Source organism: Phalangium opilio, unplaced genomic scaffold (genome assembly GCF_054372755.1).
Source record: "Phalangium opilio isolate 3A_F unplaced genomic scaffold, DU_Popi_V2 ptg000217l_1, whole genome shotgun sequence".
In the NCBI taxonomy this organism is placed as follows: domain Eukaryota; kingdom Metazoa; phylum Arthropoda; class Arachnida; order Opiliones; family Phalangiidae; genus Phalangium; species Phalangium opilio.
Window position 1 is genome coordinate 7,935,020 of NW_028324218.1, and position 21,011 is coordinate 7,956,030.

Below are 21,011 nucleotides of genomic sequence, written 5' to 3' on the forward strand. Positions count from 1 at the left end.
AATTTCGTTTTCCAAAGGAATTTTTATTTTATTTTTTAACGGGAAGGGGATATTCCCTCGTAGTCTTTGAATTGAAACAAGCGTAAAGCTCGTCAGAAACGAACTCATTTTTTCGCCTATAATATACAGACGTGAAAAATAAAAATCAAATAATTTTTTTTTTATTTTGGGTTGGTACTGGTACATATTCGTCTATATCGAAAAATTGCGTGCCCTGTTTAAATTTGTACTCAATGTCTGTGTTAGAATCATTTTAACATCCAGCACGATCCAAGTACCACAATGTTAAAAATCACCACTTACGAATGTGGCCTTAAGACTTGGTCTTGGTGGATAACTTCACAGGTTCTTTTACAGGTAACTGATAATGGAAGGGGATAATAGGAGAAGGATGGCACTCTGTATTCTCTTAATACTTTAGTTATATAACATGATTCTTCCCAGGCTCATCCTTTTGTTTGCTCTCCTGCATGCTCATCAAACTTCAGACGCGCAACGCACCGTGCTAGGGTGAATTCTATATCTGTTTGGTCAACCTACAAACCTCATCTTGACGCGGGACAAATATCCAAAAGCGCGCCTTGACGCTAATTAGATGAGGGAACTATTTATCGCGTATGTGATTAGGTTTAGTAACCTTGCTATAATAAATGTTAAGAGATATTGGGAAGCATCATGTTACAATTACCCCGCTTTGTGCAAGTACACTTCTGTTGAAGAGAAGTATAATATACTTCTGATATAAGTTTCTAATTCAACCGAGAGGTACCATCACCGTCATCTATACTTAGTTTTAATATTATGTCGACAACTATACACACGAGAAAATGTACCTACCGCTCAAGTTCTGGATATCAAACAGTTGACATCATAGTTAGACCAACTCTTTAATTGATAATATAGCTAACAGACAAACAAACCGGCTTTATTTACAAACTTAATACTAATTACTAATTTAAAATTAAAACGAAATGAAAATCACCTTCCGGCTCGCAGCAGGAGCAACTTGCGTAGGCCCGAATATATAATTAGGAGCATATAATGTTTGATTTAGGGAAGTGATCCCATTCCGAAGAGCTGGCTGTAATGTTTAAACACATTTGAAGCAGATCCGGCTAACACTCATATTTATTTTTACTCTTTTTCAGCTTTAAAGGCATTGTCTTACGCGGTGTCGAAGGCCTGTAATTTATCATACCAAGTATATTTCCGTCGGCAGTACAGCAGCATTTTACTCAATATGTTTGACTTATCTGTTCCAGCATCTTTTTATAGTTCTAAATTTTTTGAAGTATTTAGACCACGCTGATCTGTGGTGCGAGCCTCTAACCGTCTTCTCATATTTACCCTCTTTTGAATTTCCTTCTTAACGGATCACTAGACATCTGGCTTCTCGGCTGTGCGCGTGAGAGTGATACCGGGCTATGCCGTTATAGTTACCTTCCCCTTTGACACTCATACTTTTAGTTTTTATTTTAAATGATTCATCACTTCTCCTAATGTATATAATAAACTTCTCAACTGTTTTAATCATTCATGGTGTGAAACTAAAAAGATTTTATTTTCTGAACTCCGGGGCGACTCCAAGAAAAATAAAATGTACGCCTTAGGATGAGGGATTATTCGGAAGGCACCCACTAATGGGTCTTTTAAAGAGACCGAATAAAATGCGAGAAAATAAATCCAATTAATTAAATAAATTCGTTGGAGTCGAAAGTAAAAAAGGCGAAATTTTATGGCGGGGTAGATTTTAATGATTTTTCATAGTCAGATTATACGGCTTTAACCGTTTAAATTCTTTATAGTGGTCCTTTTGGTTTTTGCATTTTGCTTTTCTTCCACTAACAAGTTTCCGGAATTTGGATTTATATAAAACAAGCCGGGGAAGGTCGGTATAACAACGGTTGCACCCTTTTGATGATTGTAAAGTATAAAAAGTTTAACAAAACTAATGCTACATCCTCGGTTGGTTCTCAGCATTGACTGTAGAGTTATTGTAAACTGAGGAAAAAATTACACTCCTCCCACCCACAACAATAAATAGATCCAGTCAAAGATGGAATTTCTGACGTCATTGGGTATGTCAATGTTTTCTGAACTTAGTACAACGATACTTGCGATTCAAACGATAATTACAATGTAGCCCAACGATAATAGCAGTCCAAACGACACATTGAAAGTGGTACTAGCAATTTAATTTATAATTCGAAAGTAGTACAACGATACTACCGATTCAAACGATAATTCGAAATAAGTACAACGATACTACCGATTAAAATGATAATTCGAAAGTAGTACAACGATACTACCGATTCAAACGATAATTCGAAAGTAGTACAACGATACTACCGATTCAAAAGATAATTCGAAAAAGTAGTACAACGATAACAGCGATTCAAACGATAATTCGAAAGTAGTACAACGATAACAGCGATTCGATACTAGATATCCAAACGATAATTCGAAAAAGTAGTACAACGATAACAGCGATTCGATACTAGATATCGAAACGATAATTCGAAAGTAGTACAATGATAACAGCGATTCGATACTAGATATCCAAACGATAATTCGAAAGTAGTACAATGATAACAGCGATTCGATACTAGATATCCAAACGATAATTCGAAAGTAGTACAATGATAACAGCGATTCGATATTAGATATCCAAACGATAATTCGAAAGTAGTACAATGATAACAGCGATTCGATACTCCAAACGACGCATCGAAAGTAGTACAATGATAACAGCGATTCGATACTCCAAACGACGCATCGAAAGTAGTACAATGATAACAGCGATTCGATACTCCAAACGACGCATCGAAAGTAGTACAATGATAACAGCGATTCGATGCTAGATATCCAGACGATAATTCGAAAGTAGTACAATGATAACAGCGATTCGATGCTAGATATCCAAACGATAATTCGAAAGTAGTACAATGATAACAGCGATTCGATGCTAGATATCCAAACGATAATTCGAAAGCAGTACAATGATAACAACGATTGAATACTAGATATCCAAATGACGCTGATAACAGCGATTCGATACTAGATATCAAATCGAAAGTAGTACTGACGACCAAACCTATAAGTCGGAAAGTAGCGCCACGATACAAGCGAACCTAACGTAAATTCTTAGAGACTTCAAGCTTTCTTTTATGTGTCTAATCACGCATTTTCTTTGTGCTACGGTTGATAAGGGTAATCGTACTCATAAAAATAAGGCTTAAGAAGTGTTGACATGGTGCTACGATGTTTAATCAAATCATACTTTTGTATGAACTGTTTGAAACAATCATTGAGTCACATCTATAAATAAGAACATAAGAACTGTTCTTGCATTGTGTATTTATGCAGAATACCCCGTTTTGCTATACTACAACAATCTCCCAGGATTAGCTATCTTATTGTATCAATTCTGGAGAAGATAAAAACGTATATGCAAGGATAACCTATTTAGAAAAGGCCAAGCCTTTAAAAATAAGGAAATACACAAAGCAGGCCCACGAGAAAATTAACTCACTTTCGGTTGCTAATGTGATTTCGCAGTCATAAAACTATCCACGATACTTCGATTATTCTTAATTTTCTTTGAGCTTCCTTTTTCTACCATCTTGAACTATTGCTTAGTTCTTATCCAACTTTGGATACACAAACTATTCCTGTTGAGATCGACTTATTTAACTGATTATAAGGTAGAAATTTTGCAATAGACGTTTTCGACAACACGTTACACTCTTTGCAGCATTACGCCTAATTGACAATCAAAGTCGTCTTCTATTCATTGTTGAGGCGTAAAAAAGTGTGTGATATGTTGAACCATGATGGAACCAGTGTCTCGAATTGGACTTTGCAATAGATTTTGTGTACAAAACGGTAGACCTAAGTCCATTGCAGCGTTAGTATAGCGTTCGGGTATTTTTGGAGCTTATTACAGTGTTATATATTGAACAATGAGAGAACAAGTGCAGAATTTCAATTAGTCAATGGAATTTACATAAGAGTTTGAAATCTTTGTAAACAATGACCAATATGTCAAGTAATTACATCTATCAGACAATTAATGATCCGTGTGACACGAAGTTTCGTATTCAGTGTGCTAATATTGCACGTAACAGAAGCAAGCTTCCCCCTTAAGGTATTCACTGATTAAAACGGAGAGTGAAGATCAAATCAAGTGAATATTTATACAGGGTGTTTCTGAAAAGTTATGGGGTGTTCTCTGGGTGAATATGTAATATTTTGGCATCCGTGCCATCCTAAAAATGTTACGATTAGAGTGGTATACGAATAACCCCTTAAATTTAATTAACAAAACTGAAAAACAAACCTAATTGAATTTAAGAAATCATGCGCAAATTCCATAGAACATTATAAACTCAAAATCGTTCAAAGAACACCCCCATAATTTCTTAAATACCTTTCAAAAACACTGTGTACATTTGTTCTTCTGCTAATTATAAAACCTATCCGCATTCGAGAAATATTCCAAAATTCTTTTCCAATTTGAATATATTTAGATTTTATCTCTAAAATTATGGTTATACGCCTCCGAAGAACTAATTGTGTCGTATTGAATAACCTTTTAATTTTACGCTATTTTAAACCATGCCAAAAGTCACTCTCAAAATAGCTGGCTTATAAGGTCTATTCAAGAAGTGATATCTAGTTTATTAGGGAGAAGGTATCAGATGCCCAAGTATTCGCGCGCCATAGTCCCTTTCCCTCTTTCAAATTACAAGGGGGGACGTAAAAGGAGGCCGGACTATTTCGCCTCTCCTCAGTCGGAAAATATGACTGTAATTTTCGTCATTCGCGTCGCGCTGACGTGAGTTTTCAAGAACCAACGAGATGCTGGTTGTAATTTAAAGGCGGCGGGGATTAACTCCGGTCATACGTTTGGACTGGAGATAAAGCTAGAAATGTGGCGAATTTATACCTTCTCCTTAGTAAACTAGATATCACTTCTTGGTGTATTACTAAGGTGTTTTTTCTTCGGCAAATGGTGGTTGCTGGTTGTTTGGATCATCGCTCTTTCCAAAACAACGGACTGAAGCCTAACCGTCTTACTTTTATGAGCGTGAATTAATTAAGTTAAGATCGGTGCTCTTTCACTGTATTCGAGAGAAAAGATTAACAATTGCCATTAGTTTGCTTTGTGATGCAAATAATTACACCGCCAACCTTAAAATAATGATCTCTCGCACGTCCGTAAGTTCCCTTCTCTTAATTCTTTTTGCACTAGCAGCTAGCTAGGCAAGGCCCCAACGACAACCCCTCAGAGACTTGAAGGATAACATGCGGGGCTACTGACACTAAGCAGTTGTTTCCCAATTTAAAACAATTAGCGATAAGGTACGTAGGCTTCTACGCCTTTTTAGCCTCGGTAATAAAAGAAGTTGGTTTCCGGGCTACACGTGGCGTGGGTTCAAGTTAAGCCCAGTGAAGCGTTTTCCTTTCGTACCAATATGTTTGACTTAATGAAGTTAAAAGCACCAACAGGTATATGGTTTTTTTAAACTGTGCCAATTCAAAATCAATTTCAAATTTTCACTCTTAAAGCAAATGTCAGCTCCTATGGCACCCCTAACACTCTGGCTGATCTTCTTCATACATATTTTACCTTGACAAGGCAGAAACCAATCAGAACAGTCAACTCCACCCCTCGATTGTGGGAGCATCTAGTGTCATTTGTTTAAACTAAACAACAGCCGAGACGAGATTTAACGAAAAAACTTCTACCCAAATCTAAATTAGAACGTTCTAATTTAAATTTCACGCTCTAGAACTTAAATTAATAGATTTTGTCTTCTTGGTATTGTAGGTGAAAACGGTTCTAATTTGAAATGATAAATACTCTACAGAAAAGTAAGAAAACTCACAATGTAACCCATATCTTCAAAAGTTTTAACGATCAATATGATAGTTTCAAATGAATTTCATATAGTTTAACAGGAACGGATGTTCTTATGCGTTTATAATGGTTTTAGTTTATATTTAGAACTTTCTCAAGAAAATAATTGGTTTATTAATAACTTTAAAGATATGGGTAAGTTAAAAATGAACATGCCTTCAAAAAGTTCGTCTTAGAAGATGATTGTTACGCTAAAAGCGTGGGACTCATAATTTTTAGAAGATGCGACATGAGACTTTTCAAAAACACGAAATATTACGATTATGCATTGTTGTATCTACTTGTGTAAGCGTAACTCAGTAAACAAGTACGTACCACCGCATAGATTTTGATTTACTTTCGGATAGAATATAAAAAGGGATTGGTTAAAAACCATAAACAAGTTTGTTAAAGCATAGCCCGGATCCGTTGTAGCCCTTAAAGATTGCTTTCCTGCTGTACAACGTGTTAAGTTTGGCAAAGGCTAGTTTAAGCTTCGTCCTCGTGAACGAGTTACAATTGGTTCCTGCCTTTGGCAGGTAAATTGGTTAGTAAAAGATTAGACAGCATGCTTCAATGGAGCCGTTCTTCGCTTTAACAAACTTGTTTATCGTGTTTAAAATTTAATTAAAAAAATTTCAACTAACGCTTTAATTGTACCAAGTATTTCCTTCACAATATTACCACAAGGAGAATGATCTAACATGTTATGATATTGCCTAGGAGCCGAAAGCGGATCATTTCGTAACTGGTTCCTCACCAACCCTGTTTTTCGTGTATCCTCATTCTACAGACACACAGCCAAGGACACCCAAAATCTACAAGTTACGTGTTGTATAATCAAATGCAGATAAAAACGATTCCCTAGATGCTTATTTCATTGAAAGTTTTCGGCAACTTCTAAAACCTTCTCGGGCGATTTAATCGTGCCACTTTGATGCAATTTAAGCATACCGAATCCAGAATTATACGAAAAAAAAGTGTCTTTGAAGTGTCCCACGTATTTTAAGAGCGATAAAGAATTTCACGAATACTAGGCGGAGATATTTTTCAATTTAAAACTGTGAAGAGTCATCAAGGCTTGGCGATTAAGCAATGGGAAACTTGAATCAAAATACACGACGCTTTACCATCAGTGTTATCATTTTAAAAAGATTGTAGCCCTTGAAGGTTCACCGCAATATAGCTTTCAATTTGAATTAAAAAAGTCTATGTGTAGCTAAAAGCATACGAATTTCTGTAATTCATTTATACAAAGTTTTAAAAAAATGCATATAGAAGTAAATTAATTCAAAGTAGCAGAATGTGCTGTACCATTTAGTAATTTGCCTTTTAATATCAAAATCTGAACTAATATCTCAAACAAGTTTCAGATTTACCAATATAGACTCTGGTTGCAATTAGACGAGCATTTGTAAGTGCTATAATCTATAAATTACTGTTAGAAGTTGTATTAACCAAGAAGCGATATCTAGTTTACTAGGGAGAAGGTACAAATTCGCTACGTTTCTAGCTTTATCTCCAGTCCAAACGTAGGTCCGGAGTTAATACCCGCATCTAAATTACAACCAGCATCTAAGTGGTTCTTGAATACTCACGTCAGCGCGACGCGAATGACGAAAATTACGTACTTTCCGACTGAGGAGAGGCGAAATAGCCCGACCTCCTTTTACGTCCCCCTTTGTATTTTGAAAGGGGACTGTGACTATGGCGCACGAATACTTAGGCATCTTAAACCTTCTCCCCAGTAAACTACCCAGGTAGCAATTCACCATGTAAATTACGTGTATTTTGAGTGTTCTTAGTGTATATAACGTGTTTGGGTTTTTCATAAGTGTAAAACACGTGAAGTATACGTTGAATATATCACGTTAATAGAGCTGATGATTTAGGACGTGTAAAACACGTGGAGTATAGGTGGATAATATTACGTTAATTGTGGTGTTGATTTAGGGAGTGTAAAACACGTGGGGAATAGGTTGAAACTATCACGTTAATTGTGGAGTATATTTAGACGTGTAAAACACGTGGAGTTTTGGTTGAACACATCACGTTAATTTGGTGCGTATGTAAAGCGTGTACAACACGTGGAGTATCGGTTGAAAATATCACGTTAATAGAGCTGATGATTTAGGACGTGTAAAACACGTGGAGTATAGGTTGAAAATATCACGTTAAAAGAGCTGATGATTTAGGACGTGTAAAACAAGTAGGGAATAGGTTGAAACTATCACGTTAACTGTGGAGTATATTTAGACGTGTAAAACACGTGGAGTTTTGGTTGAACACATCACGTTAATTTGGTGGCGAAGTAAAGCGTGTACAACACTGGAGTATAGGTTGAAAATATCACGCTAATTTTGGTCATGATTTAGGGCGTGTAAAACACGTGGGGAATAGGTTGAAACTATCACGTTAGTTGTGGTGTATATTTAGACGCGTAAAACACGTGGAGTTTTGGTTGAACACATCACGTTAATTAGGAGGCGATTTAAAGCGTGTACAACAAGTGGAGTAAAGGTTGAACATACCACGCTATTGTTGGTGATGATTTAAGGCGTGTAAAACACGTGGGGAATAGGTTGAAACTATCACATTAACTGTGGTGTATATTTAGACGTGTAAAACACGTGGAGTTTTGGTTGAGCTCATCACGTTAAATTGGTGAGGATTTCAAGCGTTTAATACACGTGGAGAAATGGTGGAAAATATCACACTAAGTTTGGTGGTGATTTAGGCCGTGTAATACACGTGAAAATGAAGTTGAATTTAACAGTTACTCCATATGCCTAAATCACGTGACAATGAGGTTGAAAAGAACAAGATATTTGTACGTGTGATTGAAGTTGATTCTAACAAAGTAGTTGAAATATATACTATTTTAATATATGAAATTATTTGTTAATTTATAGTATCACAATGTATTTAACTTAAACTTATAGTAAATCAAATTTCCACACATACAATTTATTAATATAATTTTTAGAAAGGCAAGCACAGGTGATATGTATGGGTACAAATAAATAAGTGATTATTGTATAGACTTCATCGTTGTTAAGACCGGCCGTCATTCACAGCAAATTGTTGAAGCCCACATTTTCTTTCTCCAATATGGCAATGACACCTACCATCTAGTACCGTTTTCTATTGACATTTTCCCTGGAGTAATATTTAAGGATTAAAAATTAACGTTGCCTTATAAGTGCTTTAAAATACAGCTACGTCTCCTTCAGTATAGTGCTCCTAAAAATAGGTAGGGTGTTCGGCCGTTCGCTTTTTTAAATCTTTCATTTTAAATCGAGGTCTAAAAAAATTAGACTTCCTTATCTATCACAATGTTTTAACCATTTGGTTTTCGGTCGGCTAGCTGGAGGTTAGTTTCCAGCTTTGCGTTTAAAATTTAACCTGGATATATTTTGGACTTCAACATATAACAGCAAGTTAAATGATCATGTGCCATTCATTTTCACGCATTTAAAATTAATCTTATGATATTTATTAGTAACAACAACGTGATCTTCACTGTTGGTTAACGTGAATAAGACGGTGCTTAGAGGTGACATGGTATGGGTGTTTTACACGTTCATAATTAGGTTTACCGTACACCGCTTTTAGACGTGTAAATCACGGGTTTTGGGTATCCGAGAAACGTTGGCTACACGTGCTACCCTCGTAAATTGCACGTTACGAACATTTAATTACCTTACATTATTTCCACGTGAATTTTAAGGGCAAATATTGTTAACATATTTAATAAAAACAACGTGATCTTTACTATTTGTTAACGTGCATAAGACGGTGTTTAGAGGTGACATGGTATGGGTTTTTTACACGTTCATAATTAGGTTTACCGTACATCGCTTTTAGACGTGTAAATCACGGGTTTTGGGTACCCGAGAAACGTTGGGTACACGTGCTACCCACGTAAATTGCACTTACGAACATTTAATTACCTTACATTATTTCCACGTGAATTTTAAGTGCAAATATTCTTCGCATATTTAATAAAAACAACGTGATCTTCACTATTTGTTATCGTGAATAAGACGGTGTTTAGAGGTGACATGGTATGGGTGTTTTACACGTTCATAATTAGGTTTACCGTACACCGCTTTTAGACGTGTAAATCACGGGTTTTGGGTACCCGAGAAACGTTGGCTACACGTGCTACCCTCGTAAATTGCACGTTACGAACATTTAATTACCTTACATTATTTCCACGTGAATTTTAAGTGCAAATATTGTTCACATATTTAATAAAAACAACGTGATCTTCACTATTTGTTAACGTGAATAAGACGGTGTTTAGAGGTGACATGGTATGGGTTTTATACACGTTCATAATTAGGTTTACCGTACACCGCTTTTAGACGTGTAAATCACTGGTTTTTGCTACCTGGGTAGATATCGGTTCTTGCAAGAACTTTACCTTCAGTTTCGTTTACTTCCAAAAAAAGTGGAGTAAAAACGAGAAATTTTAAAGACGGAAGAAAATAGTGAGTGTTTGTGTGTCCGGGGAATTAAAGAGCAAAGACAAAAATCGGAAATGCAATTACTCCGTGACGGAAAAAGATAAAGTCGTTTAAAAATATATATATTTATGGCAGTGTATATATATTTGCTACTTTTTACAAAGCATTCTACTGCGTCCATCTTTGTATTAGAAAAACTCAGATAAATTCCTTAAATAGCAGAAAGATAAATTTCTTCATTTAGAAAACCTTATTCCATGTCTCAGGTTAAAACTGAATTTCAATAAAAAACACTTGCTTCAAATTGCAATAGACACATTTTTGAAGGTCATAGGTTAAATTGAATCTGGTGTTTGACCACCTTCTTTTCATAAGACGGAACATGAGGATGGTGTTTTTGAACAACAAAGACGTAAACTAAGATATCGCTTCAAACAATACGGACTGGTAACGTTGAAGTTCTATCTAGCCTCATAGGACGATACCAGAAGTGAGATGAGACTAGAAGTACTGAGCTAACCAAATTCTTCACTCGGCGAAAGTGAATATTCCTGATAACACACCAACGGTTTCTGAATTTTCCCTCCAAAACGTGAGACTCTCGCGGTGGTAGACGGCCAAACTAGATTCAAGCACCCGCGTCCGTGTTCCGCCGCTTTAGGTTGAGGGGAAGGGGGTAGGAAATGTTTTTGGAACTCGACCAATTTCTTTTCTCTAGTGTAGGCGCGATTGAAGCGACTTAAAATCCTCAAATTTGTTCACTAGTGCCAGGATCTATTACCAATGCTAGAGCCCTTAACTTCTAGACTCATCTCACTTCTGAAGATACGTATAACATATTCTACATCTTAACTCAATTGCAGGCTTAAAAATAGTAACGTCTTATTTCTTAGTAACCCAGGTAGCAAAAACCAGTGATTTACACGTCTAAAAGCGGTGTACGGTAAACCTAATTATGAACGTGTATAAAACCCATACCATGTCACCTCTAAACACCGTCTTATTCACGTTAACAAATAGTGAAGATCACGTTGTTTTTATTAAATATGTGAACAATATTTGCACTTAAAATTCACGTGGAAATAATGTAAGGTAATTAAATGTTCGTAACGTGCAATTTACGAGGGTAGCACGTGTAGCCAACGTTTCTCGGGTACCCAAAACCCGTGATTTACACGTCTAAAAGCGGTGTACGGTAAACCTAATTATGAACGTGTAAAACACCCATACCATGTCACCTCTAAACACCGTCTTATTCACGATAACAAATAGTGAAGATCACGTTGTTTTTATTAAATATGCGAAGAATATTTGCACTTAAAATTCACGTGGAAATAATGTAAGGTAATTAAATGTTCGTAAGTGCAATTTACGTGGGTAGCACGTGTACCCAACGTTTCTCGGGTACCCAAAACCCGTGATTTACACGTCTAAAAGCGATGTACGGTAAACCTAATTATGAACGTGTAAAAAACCCATACCATGTCACCTCTAAACACCGTCTTATGCACGTTAACAAATAGTAAAGATCACGTTGTTTTTATTAAATATGTTAACAATATTTGCCCTTAAAATTCACGTGGAAATAATGTAAGGTAATTAAATGTTCGTAACGTGCAATTTACGAGGGTAGCACGTGTAGCCAACGTTTCTCGGATACCCAAAACCCGTGATTTACACGTCTAAAAGCGGTGTACGGTAAACCTAATTATGAACGTGTAAAACACCCATACCATGTCACCTCTAAGCACCGTCTTATTCACGTTAACCAACAGTGAAGATCACGTTGTTGTTACTAATAAATATCATAAGATTAATTTTAAATGCGTGAAAATGAATGGCACATGATCATTTAACTTGCTGTTATATGTTGAAGTCCAAAATATATCCAGGTTAAATTTTAAACGCAAAGCTGGAAACTAACCTCCAGCTAGCCGACCGAAAACCAAATGGTTAAAACATTGTGATAGATAAGGAAGTCTAATTTTTTTAGACCTCGATTTAAAATGAAAGATTTAAAAAAGCGAACGGCCGAACACCCTACCTATTTTTAGGAGCACTATACTGAAGGAGACGTAGCTGTATTTTAAAGCACTTATAAGGCAACGTTAATTTTTAATCCTTAAATATTACTCCAGGGAAAATGTCAATAGAAAACGGTACTAGATGGTAGGTGTCATTGCCATATTGGAGAAAGAAAATGTGGGCTTCAACAATTTGCTGTGAATGACGGCCGGTCTTAACAACGATGAAGTCTATACAATAATCACTTATTTATTTGTACCCATACATATCACCTGTGCTTGCCTTTCTAAAAATTATATTAATAAATTGTATGTGTGGAAATTTGATTTACTATAAGTTTAAGTTAAATACATTGTGATACTATAAATTAACAAATAATTTCATATATTAAAATAGTATATATTTCAACTACTTTGTTAGAATCAACTTCAATCACACGTACAAATATCTTGTTCTTTTCAACCTCATTGTCACGTGATTTAGGCATATGGAGTAACTGTTAAATTCAACTTCATTTTCACGTGTATTACACGGCCTAAATCACCACCAAACTTAGTGTGATATTTTCCACCATTTCTCCACGTGTATTAAACGCTTGAAATCCTCACCAATTTAACGTGATGAGCTCAACCAAAACTCCACGTGTTTTACACGTCTAAATATACACCACAATTAATGTGATAGTTTCAACCTATTCCCCACGTGTTTTACACGCCTTAAATCATCACCAACAATAGCGTGGTATGTTCAACCTTTACTCCACTTGTTGTACACGCTTTAAATCGCCTCCTAATTAACGTGATGTGTTCAACCAAAACTCCACGTGTTTTACGCGTCTAAATATACACCACAACTAACGTGATAGTTTCAACCTATTCCCCACGTGTTTTACACGCCCTAAATCATGACCAAAATTAGCGTGATATTTTCAACCTATACTCCAGTGTTGTACACGCTTTACTTCGCCACCAAATTAACGTGATGTGTTCAACCAAAACTCCACGTGTTTTACACGTCTAAATATACTCCACAGTTAACGTGATAGTTTCAACCTATTCCCTACTTGTTTTACACGTCCTAAATCATCAGCTCTTTTAACGTGATATTTTCAACCTATACTCCACGTGTTTTACACGTCCTAAATCATCAGCTCTATTAACGTGATATTTTCAACCGATACTCCACGTGTTGTACACGCTTTACATACGCACCAAATTAACGTGATGTGTTCAACCAAAACTCCACGTGTTTTACACGTCTAAATATACTCCACAATTAACGTGATAGTTTCAACCTATTCCCCACGTGTTTTACACTCCCTAAATCAACACCACAATTAACGTAATATTATCCACCTATACTCCACGTGTTTTACACGTCCTAAATCATCAGCTCTATTAACGTGATATATTCAACGTATACTTCACGTGTTTTACACTTATGAAAAACCCAAACACGTTATATACACTAAGAACACTCAAAATACACGTAATTTACATGGTGAATTGCTACCTGGGAAATAATTCAAGCTGATCTTTACACTACGAGATGGAAAACACAATATTATGTAATAAGTCTTCAATGACTGTACTTAATTGCAACTGTGTCTGCATGCTTAATTTAGATGCAATTTAGTAACCATGAAGCATCGTTAGCTCTGTAGACGTTACCTTCTTGAAAAATGATTTTATGCAAATTACAGTTAGATTTGCGAAATGGTAAAAGAATGAAGAGATAAACGTAATTTATTTTTTCACTAATATAAATTCTCTGACTTCCCACACTCCCTCTCTGCACTTGATTAATTTTGTTAAACGACAAACTTTGCTTCATATCTTTAGAACTACAGGAGGTAAAATAAAATGAATGAAAAAGCTCTCCGATGTTCTGTTGCTCGCTGAAAAGGATTTTCCGGGATTTACAATTTCTAGAGGGAGTTAAACACTCTAAAAGAGACAGTGAAATGTACAGAAAACCATTTTCGATGTAACTTAGAAGTGGAAAGACACAGGGGTAAAACTTTGCCTTCCATCTCGCTTTTTGGCGCCTGCGCTGTAGTCTTTTATCATGATAGTGCGCAGAGACGGATGGCAATGTACAACCCCATGAGTGTTGCCTATCCCGTTTTTAAGGCCCAAAAACTAATCAAGTAAGAATTTTGATGTTATTTTATCAATGTAAAGTGACTAAAAACATTGCTCTGCTATTGCATTCTCCCTCTAAGCACTCTAAGTCCAAGGTTTAAGGGTATGATGAAAGAAAAAACCTCTCCAAACGCGGTCTGTCTTTACCATTGTTTAAAAGGGATTACTTAATGTTCTTGACTTTTGTTGTATTTTTATTTCTTAAGTAATCCTATGATCAGACATAAATCCGAATAATTTTTTAGGAAAAATTTATTAATTGTGTCAGGAATACACAAAACAAATTTGAATAATTGTGCCCTCATACATCCCATGTTAATTTCTATATAATACGTGTGTAATAAGTGAACGGAATCCACCAATGATAACTTCGATAATATTTCACTCTTCTTCTAGGGTAACAAACCAAACTGTGTTACTAATAGACAGATTGACAAAACTGGGCCGTCTTATTATAAAGCAACGGCAGTATAGTGCATAAGTATGGGTATGCCATAGGGTCTTGTAGTACTGTCATTGTCCATGTTTGACAAAACTACGAAGACTTTTACGCAACCATCATTAAACGGACGGATTAGAGGGATGGCCTACTGTGATTTCCGTCTCTGGTACACGCATTACACCAGCACTTATGGAGGGTGTGATATATTTATGATAATACTAGCGGCCATATGACAGATCTTTGTTTCTCTATATTTAAAATTTACAAATACAAACACTATTCTTCAATATCCGTGCTATCAGAAGGGGATAATAGAGGAAGGATGACACTCTGTATTCTCTTAATACTTCAGTTATGTGACATGATTTTTCCCAGACTGCCCCTTTTTGTTTGCTTTCCTGTTCACCAAACTTCAGATGAATCCTATAACTGTTTGGTACTAAATCCTCAGAAATCAACCCACAAACCTTGATTGTCTTACGTGGGACAAAAATCCACAAGCGCATGCGCCTTGGCAAATAGTTAAGCGCTAACCGAGTAATGATGAGGGAACTATTTATCGCGTATGTGATTCGGTTTAGTAACCTTCCTATAATAAATGTTAAGGGATGTTGGCAAGAATCTTGTTACAATTACCCACCCAGCTTTGTGGTGGTACACTTCTCTCGAAAGGAAGTATTATATACTTCTGGTGCTATTAAATTTTGTGACGCATAATTTCTAGTCCATATATTCATCCTTTATGACATATTCATATTAACCCTTAGTCGGTTAAACTTCCGCTTTAACTACTTCTGTTCTGGTCCATAAAATCTCACCCTTCTAGGTATATCTGGCTTGAAAGCTAAAATAAACCAAGTCTAGCGTAAGGATTTTTAGGTCTATTGGTTTTATTTTCTTAAAGAGAGAGAATATACTACATACGCTATATTATATTGAACACCTGAAATCGCTTTATATTAGAAATTGAGGATTAAGAGCATAGTAAACTTTGAAAGTTTCGAGTGGAAAAGACAAGCTAGAGAGAAAATGTTTTAAAAAGATATATTGACCAAGCACAATTTGCAATATAGCTTTACATTAACCATTATCGAGGTCGAAACCTACCCAGATTTAGTTGAATTTGCAATGCAGCTACAATATGGAGCAGGAATGCATACAATTAATTGGAATCATTATGACTTCAAACTTTCCATGTTAGTTTCAATTTGAGTTTTGTAGGCCGGGCTTAATGAGAGCTTCATAATACTGAAGGCGTCTTTCTAACTGTGATTTCATTGGTTTGTAGCAACGCGAGGTCAAGTGCGCGCGCAAGTTGCAGGGCGCAGCTAGATACATTTTTCGAGAGGTAAAATTCGTTATACATGATGTTAGTTTAACTCCTCCCACAAACCCCGCCTAGATACGCGAGTGAAAATGGCTGGATACACATTTATTCTTATTAGCTGTTTGCATTCCTGAATTAAATATTAAGGAAAAGCAGCGATTCATTTTACCGTTCAATGTTCTCACAAAATTTCATTGTACTATTTGATTTATGAAATATGATTGACTTACTTATCAGTAACACCCAGTCTAAACAGCTATACATAGGAAACTAAAACTAGTAGTAGTAGTAGTGGGTCTTCACTTAGAAAAATGTTTTCTAATCCGCTGTTATCTTTTTAAATGACAGTGCTTAATATGTTTAAAAAAATTTAACTTAATATTCTAGTTCACTGTATCCTACAACCTAGCTTCATGGTTTTTGGGTTTGAATATGCACAGTAAATCTTGACTAACCAATGTTAGTATTACAATTATCGAATGTTAAAGACACTTGACGAAAACTAAACCAGTTTTAACCTCTCGTAGAGTAGGTTTCAACAGGAATAGATTTAGTTTTAGAAGTAGGAATGGAGAACAGAGTAATGTGGGAGCGCGTCAAAGTCCCGGACCCCTTTCACGGGACCGGGGGGCGTGAAAGAAGAGGCGCGTCATAGCGACAGAGGTAAAAAGGAATTACGTATTTTTCGCCACCCACGTCAGCAACGTCATCAAAACGTAGTTTAAGTGAGCCAATAAGATAATTTAAAATTTTCGTTACGTGTTGGAGGGAGAGGCTTTATAGGCCTACTGCGCTGTGAGTAAATACTAACCGTTCTCCATTCCTACTTCTAAAATTAAATCTATCCCTGGTAAAACTAAAACTATTTTATAATATTGCAATATTACATAGAAACCGTCCAGATACAAAATATTTGAAACCAGTATAAACTAACGCTTTGTCTTAACGCTGCAATTTGGGACAGAAACGGGCTATAGAGGAAAATATAGCTCGAATAAATATCCAGAAGCAAAAGTAGCGTGAAGACTTGTGCACACATTTGTTTGCACTAGTTTTGACTTTGGGTTACGACGAGGAAAATTCTCCTTTCTCATAAGTATTTTCTTTATAGAGATGGGATTAAATATTGTTATAATAGATATGGTCATATATGGTAGTTTAAAGCTTTATGCGCAAAAATGCAAAAGGGAATATTTCGAAATTTAATTAACCTTATTCAAAAAGAGGTCTTAGTATTAGTCAAACAGTCGATATTATTATAACATTTATCATTTTATAGCAACACTAGGCGTGTCTAGATGTTTTTGCAAAGCACATCACAAATTACGAGGCCTGTTAGTGATGGAATTTTAGATTCGAAACATTTCTGTGACATTTTGCCATTCGGGTCACCGTTTCCAAGTTTTGATTTGTGTGTTTTACGGACAGCCCCTTTAAAAATTTTAGTATTGTCTATCAGTTTCATTATTAAATTTAAAGGGTTATCAAATCACGTAAATTTTAAAATTGAAACCAAGGGTTAACGAGTATTTCTAGTACTCAAAACAGGTGACATAGCAAGTCCCTTTATGTATGACCCGAAGTAGGACGAGGACTATTGGCGCCTTATTAAGCTGTTAATTCAGTACTTCTACATAAGAGAAACGTCCCTGCAAAATTTCAGCTTCCCACGTGATGCAATTTGGGCTTTGCGTTGATTAGCATTCAGTTAGTTTAGTTACAGATTATAAAACCAATTGAATTGTCATGAAACTGCTTAACAAATCAGGTGCATGTTTAAAGTGAAGCATGTTTCTTGCACGTGAAAAATACTTCGGAATAGAATATCTAGACAATTTCGGTATGCAAGTGGCATAGCTTTCTCTTTGGAAAATCTTCACCGGAAATACAAAAAAGTTCAGGAAACTTTAACCCCTAACCAGCTTGAAATAAGGGCACACGCAGCAATAGATTTTCTTCCGAATTTTGATAAAATTATTAAAATGTAAGGAAAATATTAAACAATACGGTAAAGACGTACCCCAACTGACTATAAAGGTCTACAGACAGTAGAAGCTTTCTGCTACTGACACACCACAATGAGCCCAGAAAACGCTGGCGACTAAGAGAAATCATGCAGTAATGCCAGAAATAGAAGGCAATTTTAGATGGACTACATCTCGATTTGCCATGCAGCATCCCTCACGACACGTGACAGAACTTCCCGGGGTTAAAGACATATCGGTTATCAATGCCGCTTGTGTTACGTTACGATCTGACTAAAATCAATTTCCGACCATTGATTCTGAGGACCTAAACAGCATCCGGCCTCATTTCTATTCGGATTTCAAAGCCGGATCGCCAAGAATAAGAAATAAAATCTTTTCGCTTCCTGAATGCACGATGACCATATTGATATGCTGCCTCTTCAACTTCTTTCCATCTTTTAAACTGTTTTTGATAATAGGGGTTACAATTTTTGATCTTGGATGTAATGGTTAGAGCTAGGAGGATATAGGGGTGAAGGAGTCTTCGACTGCCCGTTTTCCCATTGAAACGCGCTTACAGATTATCGTCCGTTCTGGGAGATTCTTAGCCGCGCACCTTGTTCCGCGCTCATCGTCATCGGGCGTCGTCTGTTCGTTTGTTTTAATTTTTGTTAAGGGCGCTGCATTTTTTAGTGCTTTAACGGAACATTTATCATTATTTTATTTTTTATTAATAGTAAATTATGGTTCTTAGATAAAACTGAAGTAAAGGTGACGGTTTTTTACTCCTTCCCAACACCAGAAACTCTACTAGATAAGTGTTTAAGGTGGATTAAAGCCTGTGGGAGGGTCGAATTAACGCCCGATAAAATTAAAAAATATCTCTACATGTGCAGTGAACAAGTAATATAGGCGGCGTTGCTTCAAAGGCCTAAGCTAGCATGAAAAACCCGCTATTTTTTGAATTGGATTTGCGTGGTCACGTGATGCGCGTAACCAATGTAACTAGGTGCGCCTGCACGAATCTCCCATCGGAGAGGCCGAAACCTGAGCTCTAAGAACGGGCAGTCGAAGACTCCTTCACCCCTACATCCTCCTAGGTTAGAGCAGGGAGGATTGGAAAAGGGAGACGTATTGAAGAGTGAACTAGTATTCTACACGGCGGGCCTAGATACTCCCACAGTGGGTAAAATTGGTTCCTTCTTGCAAAAGTGTATAGATATAAAAACCAAAAGTACACTTTATTAACAATTCCCTGCCTTAGCTGTAGACGACACGTAAACTGGGAAGCAAACTACCCTCCGTTCAACCGTCTACAGTAACTAACCAATCAGGGAAGAGCTTCTTGACGGCGTAGCTTTATAGAAAGTAGTACATGATGCTGGCGATCCAAATGTTAATTTTTAGTACAAAAGCTAGCATCTGCTACTTTATGAGCCTATTCACGGCTTGTTCCCTGCGCCACTATCGGGAAAGTAATCATACTCAGAGGGGGTCGACACTATTCTGGGATAAAGGAGTAGGGCCGTGCAGACTATTCGTTACTATTTGGTCGGACCAAATAATTTGGTCAAAATTGATGTTTACTATTCGCACCGACGAATCGAATAATGGTTTTCAAAATTCTAGAATACCAAATAATGAGCTTCGAAAAACCGACTATTCTATAGCGAATCAAACCACTAAAAAATGAATGTTTTTAACAGTCTATTGACCAAATTATTTGGTATTCGCAACCAGTTTTTGAATTTTTCTGTTGATTTTGTGAATTTGAGGGCGCTGTCATAGATATAGGAACATAAATGTTATGCCCCTATCCCCATGGGCGCTGTGATTGTGTCCGCTGGATCGTGGCCTCATGACGCGACTCGGCAGACACAGCCTTAAAATTCTGACGTGGCTACTGTTAAGTATTACCCGCGTTCACCGAGTCGCGTGATCTAGGAGGCTATAGCTGGAATCAGCCACTCAGTCTTTAGAAGTTCATAGACAAGGACATAAACCATTAAAAGTTTTAAAGGATAATGGTTATTATCAACTACAGTATACCTATTAAAAATAAAGTATCATGGAAGAGGTCATACATTGCAAAACGAGTAGGGATATATTGACAACTAACCTAATTTTAATTAAAATAAAGCCTTTGATTCGTTCAAAAATAAGTTTTCAGCTGTTCAATAGTACCTTTCCGTGTCCCATTATTTATAAATTTGAAATTTGGTAGAATAGATTTATAGAAATTTAAATTTGGTCGAATTTTTGAACTTCACACTATTTGGTCAAATTATTTGGTCATTTTCCTATTCCGAGCCGAGAGATGGCTCCCAAAAACACTGCTATTTGGTATTCGACGAATACCTTAAAAAGAACTATTCGCACAGCCCTATAAAGGAGGGCTGGCTTCTCATATTACACGGCGCGAGCACGTTTCAACGAAGTGTACTTTTTGTTTGTATTTCTATATACTTTTGCTTCTTGACACGTAGATTTCTATTTGTGTATCTTGCTTCAAATATGGCAGAGGTCATTATCAACCAAGTTAAAGTCCATTCATGCTATGATTACAATACGGTTACTTGACTTAAATTGTTTGAGAAGGTTTAAACTGCACTAAAATATATAACTTTCTGTTCTTAGTCAAAGCCTTGAACTCAACGAAAGCTATATCAAATTTTTATGAAATGTACGAAAAATGATGCATATTTTCATAAGGAGCTTGTACGAGTATTTCC